The following is a 10,770-nucleotide window of genomic DNA, read 5'->3' on the forward strand; positions in this document are numbered from 1 at the left end:
GCACTCGAGGGAAGCCCTGAGACTCCCGGAGTCCCGAGAAAAAGGGGTCTTTCGGTTTCGAAACGCTGCTCCAAGCGAAGCCTGGTTTTCTTTAAAATCCGCTGTAAGGGAGCTACGCCTATGAAAATTTTAATATAGCTTTTAAATAATTATAGTAATGTTATTATGTCCTTAAAATAATTATTTAGGCTATTATTATGAGTTATATAGAGTGTTGTTTAGTGCTTATATAATAATAATAATAGTTAGACTATTAATTAGTCGCGGTTAACGTTAGACTAAACCCTAGTGGTATTGATACTAGGTTTTGTCGAGGGAAATTATTTTGAGATAATGAAGTGTTGTTCAAGTGCAGAGTCACCACCTAATCAGGTGAGTGCATAGTCCATTTCATCTTACACATAGATATGAAGTAATTATTATAAATTACGTGCTATGTGTGCATATTGTCTGTATTCTTGCTATCTATGTTGGGTGAAAGATTTTTATACATGTTTTAAATGATTTAAACTGTATGTATATCTTACATCTACAAAATATGTTGGGTAAAACATGGGTAGATGAAATATGAGTTGGATGATGAGATGAGGGATGATTTAGACCATGAGGTGAGGGTGAGAGGTGGACGATGTGAGAAGCCTTTTTCCCAAATGATGGCCCCGTCATTCAGCAGAGTATGGATGACAACCACCGACTATTAGACAGTCAAGTGGAACATTAGCAGGCTCGCAACCTGTAGGTCTTGTGAACAATGCGTTCACCCGGTGTACTCTAAACCTTGGCGACCATGCAGGCTTGGTGCCTAAACCTTGGCGTTCATTCGGACTTGATGCCTAAACCCTGGCAACTATGCAGACTTAGTGCCCGTTGTGTAAACCTTGGTGATCATGCAAACTTTATGCCTAAACTTTGGAGACTATGTAGACTTAGTGCCCGTTGTGTAAATTGTGGCAACGATGGACTTCATGCCGATTCCTTAGTATGATCCTTAGGAATGCATGAACGAGGAATAGCTAATTCTTAGGGTAGATCCTTAAGAGTAAAGAAGATAATGGGGGTGGGTAATTGGGTTGATTATTTGATTGTTTAAACATAATAATCATATTATTGTGGGTTGAAAACCTTATGTACTCACCAGGTTTCCCAACCTGACCCACTCAGTTTATTTATATCGCAGGTGTCGATATGAAGTTACATTACACTGGGAGATTAAGGAGATGTAAATCACTAGTGATAATGAATGTAAGTTCTGTTTATGCTTATGTTTCTGTATCGAACATGACATCCCGAGTCTTTTAATGAAATACATTTCTTTGGAAATGTTTTTGATAAATCTTTATCATATTTTGTTTTGGGACAAATTCCGCAACACTTTTATTTAAAATGTTACTTTGATTTTCAAACAAGCATAAACAAAATCGGTCTTTTCTGGCCGTGAAAATGGGGATGTCACAGGGAGGGGTTCACGGCTGGCCATGGGTTTACGGTCGTAAACCCTAGTTTGCGGCCGTGAACTCTTGTGATGGAGTTTCTGGCTTGATTTTAACTTAACGAACTTAAGTTAACACAACCTCGAATGTACTAGGCTTTAGAACACTCAAACGGACCCTTAACAACGCTAACAAATTGCAGAAACGAGCCTGACTTTTGATTGAATTGATTGCCCTTACAAGTTTGAAATTTCGGGTTGTCACACCTGACCCGACTGACGAGGAAGGTCGTTGTATTTTGCTGGGGGCCTGAGCAGCAGGCAACGTTCGAGACTTTGAGATAGAGTTTGTGTGAGACACCGATCTTAGCCCTGCCAGAGGGCATTGAGGATTTTGTAATATACTACGATGCGTCTATCTTGGGTTTGGGCGTAGTGTTGATGCAGAGAGGGCACGTCATCGCCTACGCCTCGAGGCAACTGAAGCCTCACGAGGCGAACTACCCGACGCATGACCTGGAGTTGGGGGAGGTTGTTTTCACCCTCAATATTTGGTGACACTACTTCTATGGGGTCCGTTGTACCATTTACATGGACCACAAGAGCTTGAGGTACCTCATGGATCATCCGAATCTAAACATGAGGAAATGTCGGTGGTTAGATGTGGTGAAGGATTAAGACTGTGAAATCCTCTACCACTCGGTGAAGGCCAACATTGTGGTCGACGCACTTAGCCGCAAGGCATTCACAGCCCCGATCAGAGACATCTGTCTGAGGATGACAGTAGTGACTTCGCTTCTGGAGAAGATCCTGGAGGCCCAACAGGAGGCTATATGTAACGCCCCGATTCTCAGGTATTGTTTTAAATAAGATTTCTTGGGTTAGGCCCTACTCGATGAGTTGGTTGCCCTACTCGTCGAGTAGCAGCGGGGTGGGATCGCGAGTTAAGTGACCTACTCGACGAGTCCATATTTGGACTCGGCAAGTAGGAGCTGGCAGATGAAACCCTAAATCCCTTTGCACCCTATTTAAAGGAACCTTAGCCTCCTTTGGGCCTCTTTACAGTTCTAGATAGTCCTTGAGAACCCTAATACGTGTGTGTGTGCCCATTGTGTGTTTGAAGCTTGAAAATAGGGGTGTAAGTGAGTCGAGCTACTCGGAATCGACTCGTTAAAAACTCGACTCGAACTCGATTTAAACAAGCCCGATCCAAGCCTGATCTTTACTCGGGGCTCATTTATTAAACGAGCTCGAGCCCGATCTTTTAAACCGAGCTCGACTAGGGCCCGCGAGCTTAAACGAGCCTATATAAATTATAATATAAATATATTTTTCACTCATTATATTATATATTTATATTATTAATAATTTGTTTCCTTAATTTCTTTAACCTTTCTATGAATTGAAATCAAACCAACCGCCTTTGCCGACCTTCCCCTTACTTCACACACGCATACGGCATATACCCTATGAGGCTACGACGTTCGAACATGCCATTACCCATTTACCATCTAGGGCGACGATAACTAATCCATGATTTCCAATAGACGATCGAAGTAAGTACATAACAATTGATTTCTGAATCTAGTGGATGTATCAATTGAGTATATGACGATCGGCAGTCGACGTTGCCCTCCCGAATCCATCTCGTTCTCAACAGACAACACTCAACAGGTATTAATAATATTTCATTCCAACGCAGTTTATAATGAATCGATTGGCATTAGTGATGTGATTGAATGAATCAATTGTAAGCAGATAAACTCAACAGGTACCTGCTAGTCAAATTTTGTAATTAAAATCGGCACTCCTCAAATCAAAAGTTCATATACTTAGTTTGCTTTTCTTTTCTTAACTGTAAGATGCTCATATAATCATATTAATTCACCTGTTTGCAAATTGCAACGTGATCACATGTTGGCTGTTTTCAATTCACATTTTTGACCCTAATGTTTAAACAAATGCTAGAAAATGACACACATATTTTTCAAATCACATTGAGTTGTTTACTTTTGCATAAATATGTACTTGTTGGTGTTCATGGTGTTCCAGTGAGTTGTTTACTGTTGCATAAATATTATTTCAAATTTATGTATCTATGATTTGTATTGTTTTCTTATGAAGATTCAATGGATGATGGAGGGTCTACAACAAACCTATTAAGTCCAAACAAACGAATGAGGGTTGAAACACGTGTTAGGATTGATAATCCGTTATCACAATCGGTACATGGTATGGATCACACAACCACTCCAAATGAAGAAACAACTAGTCAAATTCCTAATGAAAATGAAAGTGTGAGAGAAAAAAATAACGAAGCCGATGAAGATGAAGTACGATTAACGAGAAAACGGAAAAAACATCAAAAGTATGGGACGAATTTGTTGTAGTTACACTCCGGTATGGTACGAAAAAAGCCGAATGCAAACATTGTAAGCCAAGGTTGGCTATTACTGGTTCAGGTCCTACATCATGATATAAAAGACACCTAAACAGCTGCATCCCCCATAAACAATCGCTAAAAAACCAACAAATACTAAATTTTCCGCCTAGTGGGTGTGATGTGGATTATGTGCCACCATTGATCGGACCGGATACAAAATATGATGAAAACAAGATGAGGGAGGCCATAGCTAATTGGATACTAAGTACTGAGCAACTGTTTGCTACTGTGGAAGATGTCATGTTTGTGAAAATGATGAAGACAACTACTCCATTGTTTGAGAAAGTAAGCAGAGTTACAATTACATCAGACTGTTTTAAGGTATACGAGCATGAGAAGAAAAGGTTGAAAGCCCTTACAAAAGTTGCCACTAAAATCAGTTTAACAACTGATTGTTGGAAGTCCTCGCATCAGAAAATTGAGTATATGGTTATTACTGCACACTTTGTAGATCGTAATTGGAGGTTTAACAACTTGCTCAATTTTAATATTTCATTATTTATCTTTTTTCTTTCTATCATACTTTAATTTATATCTCAACGTTTTTCAACAGATTACAGAAACGTGTATTAAGTTGTGTACATGTTCCTCCTCCTTGTACTGCGGTTGATATTGTTGATGGTATTTACAAGTGTTTGCAAGAGTGGGAAATTACAGATAAGATATTCACCATCTCAGTTGACAACGCAGCTTATAATGACAAAGCTTTAAGAAGATTGAAAGAAACTTTTTTACGTGTAAGAAAACTTTCATGTGGTGGTAGATTGTTTCATATATGATGTTGCGCACACATGTTGAATATTCTAGTGAAAGATGGTCTTGCAATAATTGATCATATCATCGGTGATGTTCGTGAGGGTATAAAGTATATTAACAATTTGGAGGGTAGACGTCTAAAATTTTCAAAGGTTGCACATCAAATGCAAATACGTGATCGGAAGTTAATGCTTGATGTTCCAACACGATGGAATTCAACCTATGATATGTTGTGCGCGGATTTAAAGTTCAAAGATGCTTTCCCAAGGTATACTCAAATATACCTTAAAGTTTTTAACACATGTTCATATTCACTAACACTTTAATTGTGGTTTTCTCAGGTATGCAGAGTATGAACCACATTTTCATCACTTGCCAACTGACGGAGATTGGGAACATGTTCAAAGCGGTAGAGTTATTGATCCATATTGAGCTTCATTGGGGTCCGACACGGTACAAATATTGATTTTCGAAGGAGATTGGATTAGGAAAGTTCATGGAGTCAAGAAAAAATTAAAGGTATATTTGAAAAAATAAAAGCCACATTATAATTGTTATTTTAATAGTTTAAATTATTAATTGTCAACCTTTTTATTTTGTAGAAGGAGGAGTTTCCTATTGAGGTTTTACTGCCTGAGGTGAACACAAAGTAATTGAAGGTAATTAGATGTGTTAAACAACAAATTCTTAATTTGAAAAATATTTCAAAAAATGATTCCTTTGTACATTTTGTAGGTTTTGTGTATCTGAGGAGTGAAGTTGCATAAAGGAAGATTTTTTTATTACTAGTCGTTCAGTAATTAGGAGTTTAACTACTATTTTTGTAATTTGAGCTTTTACTCTTTATGTTCTTATATTTGGTTATATTTTAGACATTAAATCAATGTAAATGGAGACTCTATGAATGTCTGTTTTGAAGTTAGAATTTGGATTATTCCCTTGAATATATGATAATAAATTAAACGAGCCTAAAAACCATAAACAAGCTCGAGTCGAGCGTAAGCTCATTTAGGCTCGCACGACAAACTAAACGAGCCGACCCAAGCCGAGCTCGAGCTTCTTATATTTACTACGAGCCGAGCACGAGCTTTGAAATTGGGCTTGAAACGAGCCGAGCTCGAGCTCGAGCCAACATACAATCATACGAGCTTGAGCCGAGCTTGGGTATGTTCAGGCTCGGCATGGCTCATTTACACTCGTACTTGAAAAGAGGATCTTGGAGGGAGAAGGCTTGGAGGAGAAGGATATTTGAGCAAGTAGAGTGTTGGAATCAACACTTATCTCAGTTATCATCTTCTAGAGGTACCTAAATTGCCATTTTCCTTGTAGATTTGTTCTATTGGTTGAGTTTTAGGGTTTTTATGGAATATTAAGTTGGTAAGATGAGCTATGGGCTAGATCTGAGGTTGTAACTTCAGATCTGGACCCTCCTTGGATTCTATAAGCATAAAGTTATAGTTTTGGTCATGATTGAGGTCCCTCTTGAGCAAGAAGCTCCATTAATAACTTAAAATAGTCATTTAGAGCCTTTATAGCCATGCATGCACGTAAAGTTTGCAACTTTACGTGATAAGCATGCTCTAGAAGCTTGGATCTGTGATTTGGAGCCGCTGCATGGCTCAAAACAAATCTGTATGGAAAAAGGACTGGATGGACTCGACGAGTCGCAAGGTTGACTCGGCGAGTCACATGAAGATGGTCGTGAACCCGACGAGTTGGATGAACAACTCGTCGAGTCCGATGAAGATTTCCATAGACTCGACGAGTTGAAGAACAACTCGGTGAGTCGGATGAGTTTTCTCTGGGATATGTATGTGTGTGTATCCGTCGAGTTGCAAGGAGGAAACTCGACGGGTGGCCTTAAAGTTTGATCGAGAATCGAAGGAACTTGACGAGTCACCCCGATGACTTGACGAGTTGGAATGTGCTTCAAGGAACTCGATGAGTAGCCGAGGTTACTCGGCGAGTTGAGGTCAACATGAATTGTTGACCTTGACTGAGGACTTTGACTTTGACCAGGGATTGACTAGTGGGTTATGGAGTACCTTATAAGGTTAAGGACTTATGAGTGTGTTGTACTATAATAATAGGTGGTGGAGCCTGTGTCAAGTGATCCGAGAGTTGGAATTTACCTTTCGAGTCGACATCTGCGAGGTAAGTTATCCTCACTATATTGATAGGGTCTACGGCACCAAGGCCGACCCTTTAGTTGTTATTGTTATGGTATGCTACATGTAGTTATGATCTGTTAGATCGGAATCAGGTAGACAGTATGTTATGCTCTTATAATCCGTAGGGATTGGTATGTTAGTGACCTGCTAGGTCGGTGCTCTAGTTATGAGAGAATTCTATGATTGATGAACAGTGAGATAGATATGTTTGATGTTTGTGTATGCCATTATATGATAGTTATGCGCACATGGTTAGTTGCTTGTCGGTTGGGTTGAGGCGGTCCTGCTTTGTGCTGAAGGCCAACATACCCTATGAGCGGTCCGAGGAGACTGTAGGCCCACGTGGCGTACCTGTTGGATTAGGTGTCTAAGCCCATAACTATAATTGGTATGTACTTGAATTGATAGCAGCACAGTCCTTTTGGGTTGCCCTCAAACCTAGCAACCGGACAAGGAAATTATGAAAGGAGAGATATTAATTTATTGTAAGATTAATAAATTAATATAAATGAATTTATTAATATGTTAAAAGATTAATATATTAATAAGAAATCATTTTGTTTAATTAATTGTTAGACAGAAATTAATCAGAATTAATTTTGGGGTTAAAAGAATTAATTATAAAGTGCAGGGACTAGTTTGTAATTATCTAATAGTTGAGTGGAAGGCTCCAGAACCTCCTTGGAAGGAGGTGGACGAAATCTATAGGGGAAACCCTAAGGATTTCGTCCAAGGGGGCTTGGATAAGGCCTTTGGCTTTGCTTAGGCCCTAAGCAAGGAGCATTAGGGTTTTTCCTAAACCCTAGATCCCTCAACTATATAAGGAGCCTCCTGGTTCACATTTTGGTCACTCTTTCTTTGGAAGAAACCCTTAGGGCCGAAAATTTCATACTCCCTCTCTCTCCTTTTACTTTCCTTCTTGCTAGTTTGGGTGTGATTCCATTAGAGGCATTACACTTGTGGTGCTAAGCTTCCAAGAAGATCAAGATCAAGATCAAAGGAATTATCAATTGTTTACTATAACAATTGAAAGGTATGTAATTTCTAAACCCTAGTTTGTGAATTTCGAAAATAGCCTCTCTCATCTAGGGTTCTTATTTTGCAATTCAAAGTTGTATGTTCAATAGCTAAAACATAGATCCAAAGTAGGTTGCATGTGAACTTAGGAATTGTATTCTAGTTTATTTGTTTTACCTAAAACCCATCAGTGGTATCAGAGCCATTGTTGTTTTAAATTGAATTGCTATAATAGTTGAATTGTAAATTAGGGTTTATAGCCATTAAACCCTAAAGGCCAAAATTTTCGATTTTAGGGTTTCGGTGCAAAGGGTTTTCGAAAACCCTAGCCTCCATGAGCCCTAGTCGAAATTAGGGTTTGGGTTTCCAAAACCCTAGCCTCCTCCCTTGAAAATTTCGAAATATGCTCCCCCTTTTAAGGTTTCTTTGTTTTGGATAATAGTTGCCTTATTGGATAATTGAGATAAATAAGGAAATTATCCTATCCCCATATTTTCGAAATCTATAAGGGATATGGATTAAGATTAAATTAAGTGTTTGATTTAATTAGATAATCCTTACTAGATTTAATTAATTAATTAAAATTTAATTAATAGACAAATATTAAATCTAGTTATTTGGTTGAGAAAATTAAGGAAATTATCCTATCCCCATATTTTTGAAATCTAGAAGGGATATGGATTAGGATTAAGTTAATTGTTTAATTTAATTAGATAATCCTTAAAAGATTTAATAAATTAATTAAAAGTTTATTAATAGATAAATATTAAATCTAATTAATTGGTTTACTTAAATTTAAAATTTAATAGTTTAAATTTCGAAAAATTTATATAAACCCTTGGAGTTTTAAAATGTTTTAAAACACACCTTATATGTATATTATAATTAAAAGTTAAATATTATATATGTATAAGAATATGGTCAGTCAAATCGCTAGTATGCCTCTTTCACGAAGCTAATCTATAAGGGGGGTATAAGGAAACTGCCTATAAAATGGTAGTTGAATGGGTGTCCACTCTCACCCACCGCTTCCTTGATTAGAGGAGGGTCGTTAGTAGAACGGATTTGATAGGACAACTACATCTCATTAAAAGTATAATGTTATTAAAGAAAGTACTAGAACATTATTTTATAAAATCCCAACTCTAGTTACTTAGAAAAAATGTGAAAAGTATGCTAATCCATGAAATTGCACATTATGCTTTATTGGTCGTTAGTGGAGCGTGTGTGGTTAACCGGCACACTAAAAGGTACTAATAAAGAGTAGTAATGGGTATCTCATAATTGTCATTTTGATGGAGCGTGTGTGGTTTACCGGCACATCAATAGTTAATGATAAAGACAATGAGGTTACCAAGCACATTTGCATGGTTATTCACATCTTGTTTGTGATCCTCGGCATCCCAGCCACAAATAGAAGAGCATAATCCGAGATTAAAACATGCCATTGAATAGTTTCAATGAATCTCAAAGAATCTAGGAGTTTCCAATACATTTAAAACTTAACCTTCTTTTTCGTTTTTCATGGTGGAAATTGGTAAATCGTCATTTACCTACCTTCAAATATTCTGCAAATTGGATTACGGCATCCCTCTTCCAATTTGTGGAATGTTGTGTTGGATCCTAGCCTCGATGTTTCTTTTGGGTGTTACATCAAGGATTATTATCAACTAACTTGAATTTTCTCCCGGTTTTGTAGATGTCTGAATCTAACCATGGTCTTCCCGAATCTAAAGGAAAAAGTATTCCTGCTCAAAGTCTGTTCCACTATGAAGGTGAAAGTTCAATCCCTACCATGTGGACTAACTTGATTCCACTTCCTCCACCTCCTCCCGTTGTTCTCCCAAACCTACAAGTTTGAAGGCTTGAAAAGTTCAAGCTCACTCAAGCCCTTTTGGCAAGTAAACACGAAGATGGGAAACCTGTGTGTGCACACGTCTTAGAGATGAAGTCACACATTGATAGGTTAAGCACGTTTGGTGTCAAGATTTCAAGTGGGTTGGCTGTTGACTGGGCTCTTCAGTCACTTCCTGAATCATATAGTGAGTTCGTTAGAGAGTACTATATGATGGATCACGACGTGACCCTCATTGATCTCACCTATTTGCTTATAGCTGTTGAATCAACAATGATTTGGCGTGCTGATCAAGCAAATTTGTCTAGTGAATCAAACTCCCAAACTTCAAGGGACATTGAAAATGATGACATTGGAGATCCAGAAAAGGTAAACTCTGAGATTGTTCCTTGTGTCATTCCAAAAGAGTCCCTTTGCTTTTATTGCCAAGAGAAGGGGCATTGGAGACGAAGCTGCCCTATCTACCTGAGAGATCTAAGAGATGGGAGAGTCTAGTGTTATGACTCCTCCTTGGGTATAAAATCCACTATCTAACTCCATCAAGTTCCTATTCATTGATTCTTAATACATAATGTGATAAGATTACATTTGAATGTTTTGCAGGATCAGAGAAAAGAGAGGAAGCTTGATGGAAAAGCAAGATGAGTCTGATCACGAAGAAATGGATCACCGTCGCATGGATTCGAAGATTAGATTTTGAGCTTAGAAAGTTATGATAGTTTTGTTAGGAATAAATACATAGTTTTTCAGTTGATTTTGCATTGTAAGGACAAGTTTTCCGCTGCTTTTATGAATAAAATAAAATTTTTGGTTTGAATAATTTTATATATCCTTGCAATGAAGTCGTTATGAAAAATTGATGTATTGTTATCAATAATGGATTTGATTCTTAATTATGTCATTTGTGGAAATGTCGAGAATTTGCCAAATGAGGAAAGATTCTCATCGCCCAAGCTTCAATTGGACAGAAACTTGGAGTCATGCAACTTGATTGCGTGATGAATGAGAAACTTCATATTTGGAAATTAGACTAATTCTTTGACAAAGTGTCAAGAGAAGGACTAGGAGATCAAGTACACTAGGTTGTACATTGATCAAG

Source organism: Lactuca sativa, chromosome 5, assembly GCF_002870075.4.
Source record: "Lactuca sativa cultivar Salinas chromosome 5, Lsat_Salinas_v11, whole genome shotgun sequence".
Taxonomy (NCBI): domain Eukaryota; kingdom Viridiplantae; phylum Streptophyta; class Magnoliopsida; order Asterales; family Asteraceae; genus Lactuca; species Lactuca sativa.